Source organism: Pinus tabuliformis, chromosome J (genome assembly GCF_031772625.1).
Source record: "Pinus tabuliformis cultivar Carrire ecotype Pingquan chromosome J, CPIR1, whole genome shotgun sequence".
Lineage (NCBI taxonomy): Eukaryota > Viridiplantae > Streptophyta > Pinopsida > Pinales > Pinaceae > Pinus > Pinus tabuliformis.
Genome location: NC_142295.1, coordinates 1,036,395,493 through 1,036,414,258, shown reverse-complemented (window position 1 = coordinate 1,036,414,258; position 18,766 = coordinate 1,036,395,493). Strand labels below are relative to the sequence as shown.

The 18,766-nt window shown below is 36.5% G+C and overlaps 2 pseudogenes; one reads left to right on the top strand and one right to left on the bottom strand.

Moving 5' to 3' along the window:
• Positions 1-7,816: 7,816 nt before the first annotated feature.
• On the bottom strand, positions 7,817-8,410 carry LOC149230405 (histone H2A pseudogene; annotated as a pseudogene).
• Positions 8,411-9,639: 1,229 nt separating this feature from the next.
• Positions 9,640-17,804, top strand: LOC149230404 (putative alpha-amylase 2 pseudogene; annotated as a pseudogene).
• The last annotated feature ends 962 nt before the right edge of the window (positions 17,805-18,766 follow it).

The following is an 18,766-nucleotide window of genomic DNA, read 5'->3' as shown; positions in this document are numbered from 1 at the left end:
TCTGATCTTCCAGAATGGCCCCTATTTCATGGGCCCCCAGGGTCTCTATCTCAACAAATGGACGTCGGATTTCAACCTTGCAGTCGACGTTCCCACGATTGTCCCGGTGTGGGTCAGGGTTCCAAACCTTCCAGTGCATTGCTAGAACTAGGACTCGCTAAAACACATCGACAACGCCCTCAAGAAATTCATAGATAGGGCAAATAACAAAGATCAATATGACTATGTCCGAATTTGCGTAGAAGTAGATCTAGAGGTGGGACTTCCAAAAGCCATCAAAATCAAAGTAGGAAGCTGGACCCACTTGCAGAAGCTAGATTATGAGCAGTTGCCCTTCAAATGTCGAAAATGCCATGTCTACGGACACTTCACTAGAGGATTCCCATCCAATGCTGAATTAGATAAGGGTAAAGAAGGTTGGAACCAGGTCAAGCGAGCCAAAAAAGCCCAAAAGAATGTCCAAACGGAAGAGGCCCCCAATAGGCCCCTCCTCAGCGACCCCCTTCCAGAATGGAGCAAGAAAATAAATTCGCCCCTCTAAGCTCGCAAATAGAGGAAACACAGGAACCGGATGCCCAAAAATCATCCCCCCTGGCAAAAGGGCAAGCCTTGCCGAGAGCTCCAAAGGAAACATTGTAGAAGTCGAGGAAGCTGAGCAAGAATCTGAAGGCTCGGAGGAAGAAGGCGAAATAGGAGAATCCCAAGCTTCGGTAAGGAGATCCACAAGAGGCCGCAAAACAGATCAGGAAAAAAGGGAGCAGGAAACTTTCAAAGATAAGCTCCAAGGCAGCCAGCAAACTCTCTAAAAACTATTAGCATCAAAACAAAAGATGGTGAGAAACCAGCCCCAAGGCTCCAAGGGAGCCAACCAAAAATACAAATGATGAAGATTGTCTCTTGGAACTATAGAGGTATGGGGAGCAGAATCAAAGAAGAAGCCATCAGAAGTTTAATAAGGACAGAAGCTCTTGACATACTCCTCATCCAGGAGACCAAACTAGAGGACTCCGTCTTCCTTCAAGTAAGTAAGAAACTCTGGAATAAATGTGAGGCGAAAGAAATCTCAGCTCGAGGGGCTTCCAGTGGGTTGGGCACCCTCTAGAACACAAGTAAACTCTTAGTCATTTTTGAGACCCTCAATACTCACTGGTCGTTCTTAAAATCGCAGCACTTAGACTCAAAAGAGATTTTTAGTCTCTTCAATTTGTATGTCCTTGTGAATGCTAGAGAAAACAAAGACCTATTGGGAATCCATAAGAAACCAAGCAAACCTCGTTAATCTTGAGAACACCATCATTGCCAGAGATCTTAATCTCACTCTCCAGTCAGCTGACAAGAGAGGAGGCAACATTGTTCGCGACCCGGCAAGGGAATGGACAGAGGACCTTATGCAACACTGGGATCTGCTGGACATTAAGCCAATTTCTGGCAAGTACACTTGGACTAATAAAAGAATGGGACCCGATCACATCGCTACTAGGTTGGACAGATTCTTTCTTCAAAGCTCTTTTCTTCTGCTTGGAATAGAGGCTAGAGTCCACATTCTCCCATGCAGCACTTGTGATCATAAACCCATCAAGCTGGAACTCGTGTCTCAGCGTGATCTCGGTCCTCTTCCCTTCAAATTTAGCCCGCTCTGGGCTAAGGAATCTAGCTTCATGCAATTAGTTAAGGACATCTGGTTGCAATAGGTTAAAGGCTCCCCCTTTTTCGTCTAGGAGGAGAAGCTCAAAAGAGTGAAAAGGGTTTTGAAAAGTTGGGCCAAATCTCTGCCCAATCCAGCCAACAAAAGAAAAAAAAATCAACGCACACTGGAAATTCACCATCTCCAAGCTGAAAAAGCTGATATAACAAAAGAGATTCTAAATAAAGAAGCCCAGCTCTAGCAAAATTATCACAAGGCTTGTCTAGTTGAGGAAGCATATTGGAGGCTTAAGTCACGTAGCCTCTGGCTTAAAGCAGGGGACAGGAACTCTTCCTTCTTTCACAAACAAGCTCAGGCAAGGAAATGTACCAACTCCATCTCCGAAATCAAAGATGGCACTACCATCCACAAGGATAATACAAACATCAAAAAAGCAACCTCCTTTCATTTTAAAAGTCTGTATAGTGAAGATATAAATCTGGACCAAAACTCTGATATGATGGATGTGGTCCCCTCCTTGATTACTATTGAAATGAACCATCTCCTCGAAGCTAAAGTCACCAAGAATGAAGTCAAGGATGCCCTCTTTGCCATGGACCCAGACAAAGCCCCTGGGCCGGATGGATTCTCAGCCAGATTCCTCCAAATTTGTTGGTCGATTGTGGAAAAATATCTTTACAAAATGGTTCTAAAGTCCCAAGTTTGCCAGAAAATCGAAGGCAGCACGAACTCCGCTTTTCTTGCTCTCATCCCCAAAGAGAAAGGAGCCAACTCCTTCAGCAGGTTTCGCCCGATCTCGCTTTGTAATATTGGTTATAAATTGATTACCAAAGTTATCGCTAATAGATTGAAGCTCATCCTCCCCAAAATCATTTCGGAAAGCCAAGGAGGCTTCATTCAAGGTAGACAGATTGTGGATAATTTCATTCTGGTCCAAGAGGCAATCCATTCAAGTCTGAGCCGCAATGAAAAATGTATGGTTGTCAAACTTAATTTAGCAAATGCATTTGATCGAGTTAGGCATAGTTTTCTACTGGAAGTCTTACATAAGCTTGGATTTGGTGAGATTTATAAACTGGATTCGGGCTTGCATTTCGGAGCCTTGGATTGCCCCGTTAGTAAATGGCAAAGCTGCTGATTTTTTCAAAGCCACGAGAGGGCTCAGGCAGGGGTGCCCTCTCTCACCACTTCTATTTGTTCTTCAAGCCTTAGTCCTCGGCCTTTATTTAGACAAAAAAATGATGGATTAGGAAATCGTTGGGCTCTGCATAGCAAGAGGCATTAAAAACATAAATCATGCCCTCTTTGTAGATGACACCTTGTTATTGGGAGCTGCTTCTGTGCTCATGGCCTCCAGATTTAAAGGAGTTCTGGATGAGTTTTGTATGGTCTCGGGAAGCAGTCTAAACTATGGCAAATGTCATATCTATTGCTGGAACACCACTCCCAGCTTGCTCAACTCCATTTCCAGAACCTTTGGCTTCGCAACTTCCTCAAATTGGACTTCCTTCAAGTACTTGGGCCTCCCTGTTTTTCTCAAAAGAGCCTACAGCAGAGATTGTCTCCCCCAATTGGAGAAATTCAAGATCAAATTGCTTGCTTGGAGCTTTTCTTGGCTTAACATTGCTGGTAAGTCTGTTCTCATTAAATCTATTCTTAACAGCCTTCTCTTATTTCAGTTTTCTGTCCTTCTTGCTCCCACTGGGATTCTTAGAAAAATGGAGGAGATCATTTGGAGAGTAATTAACAAAAGAATAAATAAATAAATAAATAAAAAATTGGAAGGGGGGTAAGCAGAATGAGAAAAAGATTTCGTTAGTCAACTGGGAATTCATCTCCAAACCTCTATTGGAAGGAGGCTTAAATTTCAAAAATCTTGGCATCCATAATATTGCAATGGGAGCTAAATTAATCTGGAGAATTATTGCTCCTAACCCTCGCTGGGCACAATTAGCTCTTTGGAAAAAATATTTCAAAGGCCAACACTCTCGCTGCCTAGACCACCCTCAGACGCATCCAAATATGCCCTTTCTAAAGCTCTATTTCAAAACCTCCCCTCTCATCAATGCTCATGCCTAATGGATTCCCGATAATGGAAAAAAGATCGACCTTTGGATAGACAAGATAATGAACAATGAGTCATTGGGACACTGTAGCTCACTCCAAGCACTGCAGAGATAGATGAACGAGGCAGGAATGTGTTCCCTGTGGGACATTTTCGTCTGGCAAGATTCATGTTGGGCTGGCTGGAATCTTCAAACGCCCCCATAATTGTTTATGGAGCGCGTGATCCTATTATCCAAGCTCCAAAGATTGGCTCCAACACTGGCACGAAATCGTGACTCAAGAGGATGGGGTGCACAAGATGGTGGATACACAGTATTTCGTGGTTACGCCAAGCTGTGTGAGCGCCCTCATGTGGCCACCAACCCATAACAGTGGAAAGGGATATGGCATAATCCCTCCTTGCCAAAAATCGACTTCTTCAACTCGCTACTATGCCACTCCAAAATTTTGACTGATGATAATCTTCAGAAGCGAGGATTCCATGGCCCTTCAAGGTGCTGCCTTTGCAAAGAAAACCAAGAAAGCGTAACTCACCTGATGCTTAAATGCACTTTCACAATGCATATTTGGACCGAGCTGTTGGGATCTTTGAGTTCCAGCGTCGCTTTGCCTTCCTCCATTCTTGATCTTTTTGCTAAATGGCTGCAAAGGTATTCCGGTCCCCCTCCAAAAAATAAAACTATCAGAGCTGTTTGACAAGTTTGGCTTGAGCGAAATAAAAAAATCTTCAGAAACCACGAACAAGATGCCAAGCTCGTGGTAGTTAAGATTAAATGCCAGCTAAAAGAGTGCCTGAGAGAGTATAAAAACGATTTAAGCCTAAGCTAGCAAGATATAAATTGGGACTCTTCTCTTGATCTTCAGTTCCAAAAAATTGCAAATAGTATCTCCCTTCCCAAAGATTGGCAAATAAGAGTTACAACAAAAGAGTTTCAACAATGGATTACAAATCAACCGAGACACTATTTTTTGATGGGGCTGCAAAGGGCAATCTTGGAAGAGCTAACGCTAGAAGTGTAATATTGAATCCAAATGGCATAAGGATCCACAATTTCGCCTGGGGTCTGGACATCGCTTCTAGCATTCAAGCTGAGGCTTTGGATCTTTTCCAAAGACTCAAGCTTTTAAAAGTGTTGAACATCAAGGAGGCTAATGTAATTAGAAATTCTCAGGTTATTATTAACACTATGGTGACACATGCTAAGCCAACAAACCTAAGACTTGCAACGCTGATTTACAAAATAACAAATCTCAAAGACTCATTTCAAAAACTGAATTTCTAACACGTGTTAAGAGCTAATAACAAGGAGGCAGACATTGAAGCCAACAAAACAACCCTTCTTACAGCTAGAGGTTTGCTCAAAGGCGGACAAGAAACATGGGAACCATTTCCTTAATTTAGAGAGCTGTTATGTTTTACTGTCTATTGTTAAATCAGTATGTATGTATCCACAAACTTGGAAAAATCTCTTAAATTGACCACATAATAGCAACTAAAAAGAGATATGAGCTAAGCATAAATACACAACCTTGCAAGATTGTGCAATCCTCATAGCATTAAGCTCTCTTTTTGTAATCTGCTTTTTGGCATTAAAGCTAAGTATCTAATATATCCACCACCCATTTCTGTAAAAAAAAAAAAAAAAAAAAGATCCCAAGTTCATGAAAGTGAACATAGCAAGAGTTAATTTTCCTACATCATAAAGGCATTTCAATTTGAGAAGAATACATTACTTATTTAAGATTCAATCATGTCCTCAAAAAAAGATTCCATAATTAAGATTCAATCATATCCTAAAAAAAGATTCCATAATAAATTGATAAGGTCAAAAACCTTAGTCAATGAACTTTATACACACTCACTATAAGTTTTAATGTTCTATGATTAAGATATGATCTCATACATCTAAGGTTTTAAGATTATATAGAATTTGAAATACCCTCTTAATTCACATTTTTATGTGTCTTAAGCTTAAAAAAGCAAAACAATTTGATCAATAGGCAAATTCAACATTTTTTCTCAATTTTATATAATATTTAAAATAAATTAATTAATTAATTAATTAAATACATTTTATTTTATTTATTTTTTCCATATTCTAATGATTTTATGATATAATAAATTTAAAACCTTCAAGAAACTTTTAATTATAATACAAATTTGAAAAATCAAAACATTATATCCATAATCCCTAATAACATATATCCTTCATCCCTAAGAACATAACACAATACATTCAAATAAAGATTACCCAAAGATAATATATAAGACATAACCAGCAGAACTTACAAATAAACCAAATACTGACAAATAAATCAATCTTAAACAAAATACTGACATGACAATTTACGTTACCAGATCTTGTAAAAAAGTTATAATCAAATGAATCCAATTCCAATAAAATAATAATAATAAAACAGCATTTAAAGATTGAGCTTCTGAAAATGGTAAAAACAAAAACAACCAACCATACAAACAAGATTAGCACAAAAAACCAACAAACAATCAATGTTAAGGCGCCCTAGGAACAAACACAAAGGCATAACTCTGTGCTTACTGGACTCTGATGCATGTTGCAACTGCTTTTAATATTATGTCATTGCTAGTTTTTTGTGATTCCATGCAGGTTTTTATTATTCCATGTGATGTATGTTGCAACAGCTTTTAATATTATGTCATTGCTAGTTTTTTGTGATTCCAAGCAGGGTTTTTATTATTCCATGTGATGTATGTTGCAACCGCTTTTAATATTAGGTCATTGCAGGTTTCTGGGGATTCCATGTGATGCATGTTGCAGCTACTTTTAATATTATGTAACAGCTTTTAATATTATCTCATTGCAGGTTTTAATATTAGGTCACTGCAGGTTTCTGGGGATTCCATGTGATCATGTTGCAGCTACTCTTAATATTATGTAACAGCTTTTAATGTTATCTCATTGCAGGTTTTAATATTTTCTCAGTGCAGGTTTTAATATTAGGTCATTGCAGGTTTCTGGGGATTCCATGTGATGCATGTTGCAGCTACTTTTAATATTATGTCACTGCAGGTATTTGGTGATTCCATGGGATGCATGTTGCAGCTGCTTTTAATATTATGGCACTGCAGATTTTTTTGTGATTCTACTTGCATCATTGAGTGGCTTAATAGAAAGAAGGGCATTCAGGTCATTGAATGGCTTAATAGAAAAAAGGGCATTCAGGTCCTCAATCTGCAGTCCTAGTTTGAGCACATTATCCAACTTCTAAATAGCTGGTTGGACATAACAGGTTGATCATCTCTTCAAAAACACTCTCATTGGCTATGGGGCGTATCTATTTGGAATATAAAATGGGAACACAGCTTATCCTTCAAGAGGAAAACAGACTTTCAGATGGCCAGATGTCCTAGTGGACCTAGCTAGGTTAAAGGCTTTTTACTACATTGCCACTTCTTTGGAGGATGCGTAGAACATAGTAAAAACGGCTATGTATCATTAACAGAATGTTTCATTTTGTTAAAATCCTGTTATTCTTTTCATATTCTCATGACTACACTCTTTTTTTAAATGGAGTTGTCTATAATGCAATTTTTTGGAAACTTTTCTGGTGGGTTTTTCCGGTCAAAATCCAACGGCAATTTATTGGAATCAGAAATTCGATAACAGTTTCTGCACAATCAAAGCATCCCAAAGATTTTCCACAGTGCTGAATCCAAATATGCAGTTAAAAAACCATTTTAACTGCAACAAATCAAAATTTAACCTCAATTTCTTCTGCCAGATTCCATCACCAGAATCTCCAAAAAATCACATTATAAACAACTCCTACTCCTTTAACAACTCCTACTCCTTTATAAATAAGAAAGGGCAGTTTGTTTCCTATCACTATTACTAAATGTTAATATTAAAGTAACAACAATGATTTAATAAATAAACAAAAACACTTCATTTAAAACTATACACGTTAATTTAAAAAAACTTCTAAACTACAGAAAAATAAAAGAAGCATACCTCTAAACCAAAATAAATGAGCTCCTCTAAAAATCTCCTTCAATCCTACAAGTTCAATAACACCAATGAAATGCTTGCCCTAAATTACAATCGACAAACGCCCGGCCAGTGATTAATCCAAAGCTTTCCGACAAGAAGAGGTGGTGTTAATAAAACACCATTTTCAATTAATTCACAGTCGAGGGAAGATGAATTTTTCACTTCTTGGGGGACTTTGGCGCAGAAGCCTTCTCCGTTTTCTCCGCGGTCTTCTTGGGGAGCAGAACCTGATGAATGTTTGGCAGCACTCCGCCACTGGCGATGGTCACCTTCCCCAAAAGTTTTCCCAACTCGTCATCGTTTCTCACTGCCAGCTGAATATGGCGAGGGATGATTCTGGTCTTCTTGTTGTCTCGGGCTGCGTTTCCGGCCAATTCCAACACCTCGGCGGCCAAATATTCGAGGACGGCGGCAACGTAGACGGCTGCGCCGCCTCCAACCCGCTTGGCATAACGCCCCTTCTTGAGATACCTGGCGATCCTCCCCACCGGAAACTGCAGTCCGGCCTTCGCGGTCCTGCTGACCGACTTCTTCCTGGAGCCTGCTCCCTTCCTTCCTCCCTTTCCACTGCCCTTTCCTGAACTCTCCATTTTTTCAATGCCGCTCGTTTCCCTCGTTTGATGCCAACAGAGACTAAAACACAGACCACAAAAACGAGAATAGTGTGTAATATGTTGAGTAGAAGAGAGCTTAAATAGTGGGAAGGCTACAATTTAATATGCATGGGCGGGCAATATATCCGACGGTTTTAATTTCAACGCCAACGAACGGCTATGATTATCCCTCCATCGATCCGCGTCATGTCTCATCGGCCAATCGCAATGATTTCGCATTTGTGAAAAGTGTGTCCATCATAGTCGGCTTAGAGCTCATTTTGCATGGCTGGGCGGGGAAACTAAATTCAAATTTTTTTTGACCTAGGAGTATGAAGCCAAGCTACGCTCCTAATCACATCCCTTCTTCATCTTGGCCATTTATGGGCATTCCCAAAGCACGATGTAGAAAATCCTTGTAATGGTGATGACCTTCCGAAAATTGTTTTCACACCTCGCTAATTGTTTTGGGTGTGATATGGGTATCACATATGTGATTAGAGATTTCCATAGTTATTCATGTCGTTGAGAATTTCCAGAAGAGAATTATGTAGAGGTTTCAGTTCGTCTAATGTTTTGGGTGGACGCTCTACCTATCATCAAATTCTAGAAAGCTTACAAATGTATGAATGAGTGTTGAGGAGTCCTTAAATAGAGAAAGATATCAAGTAGTTATTAGAGGAAATTAATAATTTAATCAAAAGACCATATGAAAGTCCAAATTTAAAAAATAAAATATATTGTATAAATTAATAAGAGGGAATATAGATTAAGATTATCACTAATGGGGAGTGATAAAGAGAATTTAATTTAAATTGGAGAATAATATGTCAAATGAGCAAATTACGGGAGAATATTCAAAAAAATAATCATGAATACACACACTTGCGCAGGCGAAGCTGAAAGGGACCCAACTATGAGGAATGAGGGGGAGGGGAGGGGAGAAAATTAAAGAGAAATAAAATAGGAGGAATTAGATCGACATAATGAAAGGAAAAAAGAGGAAATCTGAGAGAAGGGAAAGAAAGAGGAAAAGGTTAAACATGGGTGGGGGAGCGGAAGGGAGGCGACGCAGGGAGCAATAAAGAAATTAATGAGTGAGTTGATGGATTATCAGCTTCCACGATTGGCTTAACCTATAGCCATATTTCCTATTGAAGTTATTGGGGTGCTTCTCAATCTCGAGATCTTCCCGGATGATTCGATAATTATAAAATGGGACAAATTCTAGGATTTTAGATTGGTCAAAGCAAATGAGATGTTTGGAACTAAAAAAATGTTTGGCAATGGCAAACTTAGACAAATGGCGATGGTTTCTATCAACTATATGTTCTTTAAGGTTGACTATGAATGGTCGGCTTGTTCGACCAATGTAAGAATTCCCACAAGAATAAGGAATTCGGTACACTCTTGATCCTAGCATTGGGTCAAACTTATCTTTGGCTTACCAAAATACCTGTTTGAGTGTTTTATGGGATTTAAACACGGTTTTTTATGTTCCTTTTGGCCAAAATCTTAGCAATAAAATCAATGGTTCCTCTTATGTATGGGAGAGAGACCTAGCCACAAGGAGGAGAGGAACCAAAATCGTTGGGCTTAGGGTTAGAGGTGGCTTAGAAGGCTTTACTAATCTAAGAGGAGGTGTAGCCATTGGCTCTGAATGTTTCGACCACATGGTTTTTTCCAAAGGAAAGGAACTGGGGAGCAAAGATTTTAAGGGCCTAGAAGATAAGAGTTATTAAAACAACAGAATTTTGGGGTGTGTGCGAGTGAGAATGGGTGTGAAGATAACGGTCGACGTCGGTCTTTTGTTTATAAACCTAATGGGTATCACATGAAAAATTATTTTGGTTGCAACATGGGTATTGTATGACAAATTGTTTTATGTGCAACATGTGTATCACATTGCAAATTTCTTTAGGTGTGACATGTGTATCACATGGAAAATTACTTTGGACACAACATCGGTATCACATGGCAAATTGTTTTGCCCACGAGATGGGTATCACACAGAAAATTGTTTTACATGCGGCACGGGTAACATGAGTATCACATGGAAAATTGTTTGGTTGCGAAATGGGTATCACATGAAAAAAAAATGTTGTAACATGGGTATCACATGAAAAATTATTTCCAGTACATGATTACCAAAACAATATGAAGAGTATATAAATCGTGCACACTTCCATATGCATTTAGAGAAAGTTATTTGCCATTTTCTCTATCCAAATCAAGCTAAAGTGGAAATTTATATCTATCATTTATCGTGATCATTGTGTATTATGTGAAAACGTATTCAAAGAGCTTGAATTTAAGTTATATTATAGGTGGAAAATCAAGGAAGTTAGCACCTTTTCTTGCATCATGTAGTCCATACTACTCTGCAATTGGTATTGACCATTTATTTTGACCATCGTGTCTTATGTGAAAGAGCTTGAATTGGATATGTGGTGCAAGAGGTCAATGGTATTCACTTGTGCTGGTATTCATGTAATGTTTCAAGTGATAACATTATTGCATCTAATAGTCTTAAACTTTGTGAATTCAATATTAAGATATTCAGTTGACCAATGTCTTGGATCTATGCATTGTCATGCAGCGTATCTAGGAGTTTCCTACATTGATTGAGTTAGGGTATTGCATAAGACCCTGACTCATCTTTATCTCATGGAAAATTGTTTTAGGTGTGATTTGGGTGTGACAATTGTATCATATACAACATTGCTTTCAATGGGATGTATACCATATGTAAAATTGTTTTAGGGGCAACATGGGTATAACATGGCAAATTGCCTTAGGTGTGACATATGTACTACTTAGAAAATTGTGGTACAAAGGGTTGATGGTGTTCACATTTACTAGCATTCTTGAAGTGTTTGAGTTGATAACATAATTGCATTTATGAGTTTTAAACTTTGTTAATTTAGTATCAAGATGTTCAATTAACTAGAGTCTTGGACTTGTGCCTTGTCATGCCATGTGATGTGTCATGGAAATGGAACTTTTTGGTTGAGGCGATACATCATCCAAGTGGAAAGTTTGGGCCCATGTGATACATCACCAAAGTGGAATGTTTTTACCCATGTGAGACATTGGGGAAAGGAAACTTTTGGCCCATGTGGTGTGTCACATAATTGGAAAATTTTGGCTAATGTGATAAACCAAGGATAAGGAAACTTTGGGTCCTTGTGATGTACCATTGAAGTGGGAAGTTTTGGCCTATGAAATATATGCGAGGTTGAAGATTTTTAACTCCACACAATAAAAAGATTTATTTAGAATGAGTCATGTGTGCTTGTGTGTGTGTGTGTGTGCGCGCGCGCGTGTGTGTGTGTGTGTTCCCTTTGGTTTCATCTTCCAAGGTATGATTACTCTTCATATTCACCCAACTCTTCATATTTATCCTAAATTAAAACTACAAAAACATTTACAAAATGTTATAATACCAAGGATTAGGTATCTAACATCCCCCCTCGATGCAAAGGGGTGTTTGTAAATTCAAGCATCTTTCTCAAATTTTCAAACTTTTCTCTTCCAAGATCTTTAGTGAAGATGCATGCAATTTTCTCACTTGTAAAATAATGTCTCAAATGAATAGTATTGACATTTACATGATATTCAAATCAGATGGTACTTTGTGTTGATGTGCTTAGTGTTGGGTAAATTTATTGACTATAAATTCAGAACATCAATATGTCAATCCAGGAGCATAAGCTTAGAGACAATACACTACACTACGACAAAAAGGATTCTATCATGTATTAGAGGTTTGGTCTCTAAACAATAGACTTAGGCACACTTGCTTCTCTAAGGACAGTCAAGTTCCTACAGGTTGTCTTTAGATCTTGCCTTTGGTAGATCTTACCTTTGCACTTAACAATAATATTATTGGAAAGAATACTCTAAGAAAATTATAGTCAAATAGGTACATGTTAGAAGGTTGTCACATGCTACAACTCACTTGTTAACCACTTATCACCAATCACACATGGAAAGTTACCTGCACTTGGGCTCCTTCAATGACAGATTCATTAATATACTTAAATGATGAAAAACCATAAGTTATTGGGACCACTCGATTCGTATTGGAGGGCCCTTTCCTTTAAGACTTGTAGTCCCTCACACTTCAAGATAGAGTATATTCCCATAGCCTTGAAAGGTGTTGTAGTCGCTACAACAACACCCAAAAAATTTAACCTATATATCTAAATTTTAGGTCCCCTTGTGCTTTTCAAGGTCTTAACACATGAGGCATAAGCTTGTCAGTCCCACTTCATCCTCGTCGTTGGGGTTTACAGTATTTGCATCCAATCAATTTTGCAAAAGGTCTTTCAACATTATTTCTCTAATCATGATTTCGTAGGTGAAAGGTACTTTGTTTTATACAGTTGTGAGGACTATTCTTATACATGTCCTATATGTTCAAGTTGTGGACAAAGTTGTGAATGGACCATAAGGTTCACTCCATTAGAAGCAATTCTTAATTGGAAGTTGATACTACTAGGAGAGTGAGATCTGAAGATTCATCATGGTTCACTGGTGATCCAATTACAACATTGCAAAATTTCCTTGGCAAAAAGAGTGTTGTTTATGAGGCATTGTTGGAAGCAGACAAAATGGCAGGAAAGAAAGCCATTTTATCTGTTGCAGAAGATGGGCATCAATGGCTTTAAATACAATGTTGTAGTTGGATCATTCATTGTTGTTTTACCAAGGTTTTGTTTCCATGTTGTGCACATGAGCCTTGACAATGTTGTCATTGTAAACTTTAGCTTCCCAAAGTGATAGAGTTTCAGGTTCCTTCTAGAATCTTATAGCTTGATTATGTTGGACAAGAGACTTACAAACATGTGTATAAATCTCATGATCTTGATAATGGAAAAATTGTTCCCCTGGAGAATGTATGTTTTAACAATTTGGATGTTGAAAGTGTATGATTTATGGCACAATAAATATTGGTTTTACACAAATATTGTCAAATTGGAAGGATTGTTTACTTCATAGATTATTGTGAAGTGGTGACGGTTGCAGGTAGGAGCACCTTGTTGTGCATCTTATTTCTCATCTCTATGATATTTTCTAGGAGGCAGGGCTACTACTTTGGTTGCATCCTTATGAAGTTCTTGTCACTTCTTCATATACTACTTTGATTGAAACAATTCTAGACATGACATCAATGCATGCTATTAAAATAAAGCATCCAAACATCACAAGCTTGCGAGAGTTCTTTTCAGACAAATACACGGAAAACTCACCTTCTTTCAAGCTTGCTCAGAGAAAATTTGTTGAGCATGGTTGGATATTCCATATTGTGCTACCCACTTGAGGTGAAAGATCAACATAATGGAAACTTGTTGATGGGTGAGGAAGGACATATCATACATATTGATTTTGGTTTTATGCTATCCAATTCGCTCATTGGTTCTATCTCTCATCAGTAGCAGTTTAGATGCCTGAAGGACAAGGCAATATGATTACTACCAACGCGTGTTGAATGGTATCTTGTCAGAATTCATATTGCTCAGAGTATTTCATTCTCAGGTTTCTTGGTTTTGTTAGCCATATTTGTTGAGGAGCTTTTACTTCACCTTTAGGGGTAGGAATTTGTATCATAAGCTTCAAGTTGAACAATTTAATATCTTGTTAGAGAAAGATTTCGGCGCATATCACATAGAATTTCATTTGTCGACGCGTTTCGAACCAACTAGTGTGGTTCATCGTCAGGACAAGTTGAAGAAACAGATCTAGCTCCTCATGTTAAATAGTCTGAGCTGAGCCTCCAACAACTATCATCTCTAACGGCTAGTTTGACTCAAGTACAGGGTCAAAAATAATTATAATATTTTAATTCTTAAAAATATAAATTAAGGACCTAATAATTTAAAACTATAAGTTAATTAATAACTAGTTAAATAAATGACCCTGAAAAGCCTCAAAAATATAAATAATATTAATTTAAAAGTATTAGAAATAAAGACAATCAAAATAAATAATAAAAATCATAATTTAATTAATAATTAAAAGGAAAATTAGTTAATTAAATGACCTAATGAATAAAAATGAGACCTACAAAACTTTATAAGTTAAATAATAATTGGTTAAATGAAGAAAATAAATTCCTATTTAAAAGTATTACTAAAATGAACATTAATCAAGGTTAAAATTTTTAAGTTAGTTACTAATTTAAAAGGAAAATTAGTAATAGTAATGAATAAATTAATTTCATATAAAAGTATTATTAAAAATTTTAATTAGGCTATAAGCTAAATGAATAAACTAATGATAATTAATAAAAGGTAATAAAGAAATCAAAAGGAAAATATGATAGATCTGAAATTAGATATAAGGAGTAAAGAATTAGAAATGAAAATTAGTTACATGGAGGCCCTTAAAAATAAACAATAAGCAGTAATAGGAATTAAAATGGAAATTAGGTAAAGGACCTTGAAATATCAGAAGAAATAGGATGCTATACATATGAATGAAAAAATAAAAAATAAAAATTAAAAAAATAAAAATAAATAAATAAATAAATAATGAAAATAAAAATAAAAATAAAATACATAAATGAATAAATAAACCAATAAATTAATACATAAATAAAAAAAGAATAATACAATAAATAAATAAGAAAATAGAGATCAAAGACACCAAAAAGGACGAAAAAACGACTAGGCAGAGAGGGCTGGGACCCAACACCTACTGACTTTCCAACCATCGTCTCTATTGAGATTGCTTGGTCACTTTTCGATCTCAAGCGCTTCCCTGAATTTTCGATGATGGAAATGCGAAACCCTAGCAATAACACTGGCTTCTTCAATACAAACATGATGATTGGTTTTCTCCGCATGTTCAGCCAAAGTGGAAGACTTAGATCTCCTGTGCTTCAGATCGGCTGCGCGCTCGCTAATCCTCTGATTAATGGAACGACCAGTCTCCCCAATATAGGGGGTCCCACAGGAACAGGGGATCATATAAACACCCTTCATATCTTTAGGGTCGATGGGGTCCTTCACCGATCTGAGGGACGAACGAATGGTGTTCAGGGGCCTAAAGGACACAGGGATACTATGCCTCCTGAGAATCCTACCAATTCTATCAGTGGTCCCTTGAACATAAGGAAGATGGACACCAGGAACATGATCTTTTGGTTCTCTTTTCGCCAGCAAATTCTTGGAAGCTTTAAGAAAAGCCCTATGACCCATGTATCTACTGTAACCATTCTCCACAAAGACATCCAGCAGATGGGATTTTTCCTTCTCAAAGCTCTTCTTGTCCGAGATCCTCAGGGCCCGAGTAGCAAGGGTACTGAGAACACCCATCTTTTGAGCCGGGAAATGGTGGGAATTGGCATGAAGATACTGTTCCGTATGAGGCCCTCTCTGCCTAGTCGTTTCGTCCTTTTTGGTGTCTTTGATCTCTATTTTCTTATTTATTTATTGTATTATTCTTTTTTGATTTATGTATTAATTTATTGGTTTATTTATTCGTTTATGTATTTTATTTTTTTTTTTTTTTTCATTTTTTTTTTTTTTTTTTTTTTTTTTTTTTTTTTTCATTCGTATGTATAGCATCCTATTTCTTCTGATATTTCAAGGTCCTTTACCTAATTTCCATTTTAATTCCTATTACTGCTTATTGTTTATTTTTAAGGGCCTCCATGTAACTAATTTTCATTTCTAATTCTTTACTCCTTATATCTAATTTCAGATCTATCATATTTTCCTTTTGATTTCTTTATTACCTTTTATTAATTATCATTAGTTTATTCATTTAGCTTATAGCCTAATTAAAAATTTTAATAATACTTTTATATGAAATTAATTTATTCATTACTATTACTAATTTTCCTTTTAAATTAGTAACTAACTTAAAAATTTTAACCTTCATTAATGTTCATTTTAGTAATACTTTTAAATAGGAATTTATTTTCTTCATTTAACCAATTATTATTTAACTTATAAAGTTTTGTAGGTCTCATTTTTATTCATTAGGTCATTTAATTAACTAATTTTCCTTTTAATTATTAATTAAATTATGATTTTTATTATTTATTTTGATTGTCTTTATTTCTAATACTTTTAAATTAAAATTATTTATATTTTTTGAGGCTTTTATTTGACTATTTATTAATTAACCTATAGTTTTTAATTATTGATTTTCTTTATTTCTAATACTTTTAAATAATATTATTTATATTTTTGAGGCTTTTCAGGGTCATTTATTTAACTAATTATTAATTAACTTATAGTTTTTAAATTATTAGGTCCTTAATTTATATTTTTAAGAATTAAAATATTATAATTATTTTTGACCCCTGTACTTGAGTCAAACTAGCCGTTAGAGATGATCGTTGTTGGAGGCTCAGCTCAGACTATTTAACATGAGGAGCTAGATCTGTTTCTTCAACTTGTCCTGACGATGAACCACACTAGTTGGTTCGAAACGCGGCGACAAATGAAATTCTATGTGATATGCGCCGAAATCTTTCTCTAACTTGATATGGATCACAGAAGCCTAAACTCTATTAATTTAATATCTTGTCGCCAAGCCTATCTTGCTGAGAACAACACCACCTCAAGACTATTGGAAGGAGTCAAAATTACCACATGCAACAACATTCAAGCCACAACATTCTTATTTGCAAATCACAATTGTAAGTCACAGTGATTTGGCACTGCTCTCTGAATATGCGACCTACGAGTTCATTGTCTCTAGTGCATGCAATAAAACTAACGCACACTTCAGTCTTGCAACCTCCTGGGTTTTAACTAAGAGTCACATATATACAAGTGGCCACCAAATTTAGAAGAAAATATCTCGCACATTGCTAAAGTAAAATTTACATATGTATGGCTACCACTTGCTTTTGTTCCACTGCACCCAAAGGTTACTTGCCCTAAAACATTTATTCTCTGAACTTTGCATACGATTCAAAATATCGGCTGAAAATCTTACTAGTGGCAATGTGAAATAAAAATGTGAGAGCATGGTTGATATAGTTATCAATCATCATGTCAGAAACTCTCAGGGATTTTGGAGGCTTGTATAATTGCTATGATGGCTTATCACTACCTTGGGATGAATGTGTTGTTACTCGTTGTACTAGTGGACTTATAAACTGGATCACGGGAAATAATTTCCATGGAGTACCAAACGTTGATCACACCTAAGATTTTGTACACAAAGATATCAAAGATTGGTTAAAGTGGCTTTGGAAAAGTGTTGGTTTTAAAGATTTTTCTATTTTGCTTTTCCAATGATCTTGCAACGAAAATTGTGAAAAAATATATTGAGGCATTAGCCCTCATGTTTATTCTTGGGGAATATTGGGATTCGTGCAATTATATTCCTCCTAGCTATCACATGGATAAGAACTAGGATATCCATAAATAAAGAATAACTAATTGGATAGATGGCACTAGTGACATCTCTGCGACATTTTATTTTTACAAATCACGTGTTTAGAATCCAGTAATATTGAAACCCAATTTTGCGAACTCATATAGGTAACCTCTCCCTCAGATCACAATTCACATGTATATGTCCAATGAAGCTAGGGTTTAATTCTATGATAATGGTTCACTCTCTTTCTCTCTCCTTGGATTTATAATTGCATCCCTAGTCCACAAAATCTACAATCTCAAGGTGCGACTAACACTATAGCCTTGAATTGTTACTAGACTGAGGTCACAAATTGCACTCATATCCCCTATCAATATTGTTGTATGGAAATGTGACCTTCTCTAGAATTAAAAATTATGACCAGACCGAGATCGCAAATCACATCTATAACCCCATCAACACTGCGATTTGGAAATATGATTTGTGTTGGAGATGTAAACTACAATTGCACTATAAGCCAAACTTGTGACTAAGCCCAAATGCACCTACAGGATCATTTTATTGGACATAAAATGCATTGTCTAACACTATTAAAGGGCCACCAAGGAACATCACATAATTTTTTCATCACATGTGCAAATTCCAATTGTTGAAGATGTCTTGAAGATTGCACAAAGACTGATTATAAGGGTACATCAGGAATGGAAGGAGCCACTAGTTTTAATGATATTATTGTTGGTTGCTTGTGCCCAATGGGTGATTTGTCTAATTATACCATTATTGGAATTAACTTGGGAGTTGTTGAGAATATTGTAGCTAAGGAAGAAGTCTATGATTTGATATGTTTTGGGGAAAAGAATCATCAATGGAAACATTGTTCCTCAACCTTTACTCTTATGCATTGTGAAGAAAATATATACTAAAGAAAAAGCTACTGTTGAATCAAGACATAATTAGTGGAATGTATAACATCAGTGGATGTAATAGCCATGATGTTAATAAGAATCAATTCCTTCTAAATCTATTGCAGGTTGTAAAAATGGGAAAACGTGATAATAGTTGCACATTGTTGGACACATTCCCTA